The sequence below is a fragment of the Rhea americana genome, unplaced genomic scaffold, assembly GCF_003343005.1.
Source record: "Rhea americana isolate MKP2758 unplaced genomic scaffold, rheAme1 scaffold_7, whole genome shotgun sequence".
Lineage (NCBI taxonomy): Eukaryota > Metazoa > Chordata > Aves > Rheiformes > Rheidae > Rhea > Rhea americana.
Window position 1 is genome coordinate 7938570 of NW_028186867.1, and position 992 is coordinate 7939561.

A 992-nucleotide genomic window follows, 5' to 3' on the forward strand; every position below is an offset into this window, starting at 1 on the left:
TTCCCCTCCCCTTGACCCATGCCCCCCCCATTATCAGTGCTGTTCTATAATCTATATAGAGAAAGATTGTCTCCAGCAGAGTCACTAGGTTATTAGGTTAGTCAGAATAGAAGCAGAGACCTTCTAAGCAGGAGACATCTTCCCGTGGTAAATGTGAGATCTGAGACATCTTCCCGTGGTAAATGTGAGATCTGTCAGTTAAGCCCTGCATTTATGTTCTGCCATGAATTTTACAGAAGCTGTTTGCAAGCGTTTTAACAAAGTTACGACAGAACTGAACGTGTTTTAGTGCTCTAGAGAAGGTTATTCTCTTACATTAATAGCTTCGCAGTTTTCCAATTCTTTACTTACACTCTTAATTGGGGGATTTTTTAATACTTTTTATATATATATATATTTTTTTTGCTTTGCACATAGTCAGTTTCATGTGAACTAGACTTCAGAATCTGATAGTATCCCCAAGGTTTCTAGAGCTCATTTAAAAAAAAATCCTTGGAGTCCTTGAGAACGTTTCAACAAGCATTTCAGGTGAATGTGTTCCCTCTCCGACATAAAACAGATATTTAAACCTTATTGCCCATGACAAATGGTGGAAGGAAAAAGCACACAGCAGAAGTTAGGAGGTTGGAAACTTACAGTGCTACTGGTACCCAGAGGTAAGGAGAAGGTGAAGTTTTCTTTAACGGAGATTTCCAGCTGACAGCCGCACCCTCCGTGCGAGATGCCGGCCCGGCCCGGCCGGACGCAGCACCCTCGGGCCGCGCACAAGCGGGCCGGGTAACACTCCGCAGGACCAACGCCGACGGTCCTGCTCTGCCCGGCAGAAGCGAAGGGAGCAGCGCAGGTTCACACGCGCCTTTCCCCCGGCCTCACCTCCTCGTCGCCCGCCGCCATTTCGGCGCCTCGGGCGGGCGGGAGGGCGAAGGCGGGACGCGGCGGGCCCAGCGCCGGCCGCAGCCGCCCGCACCGAGGCCCCGGCGGGAAGGGCGTCG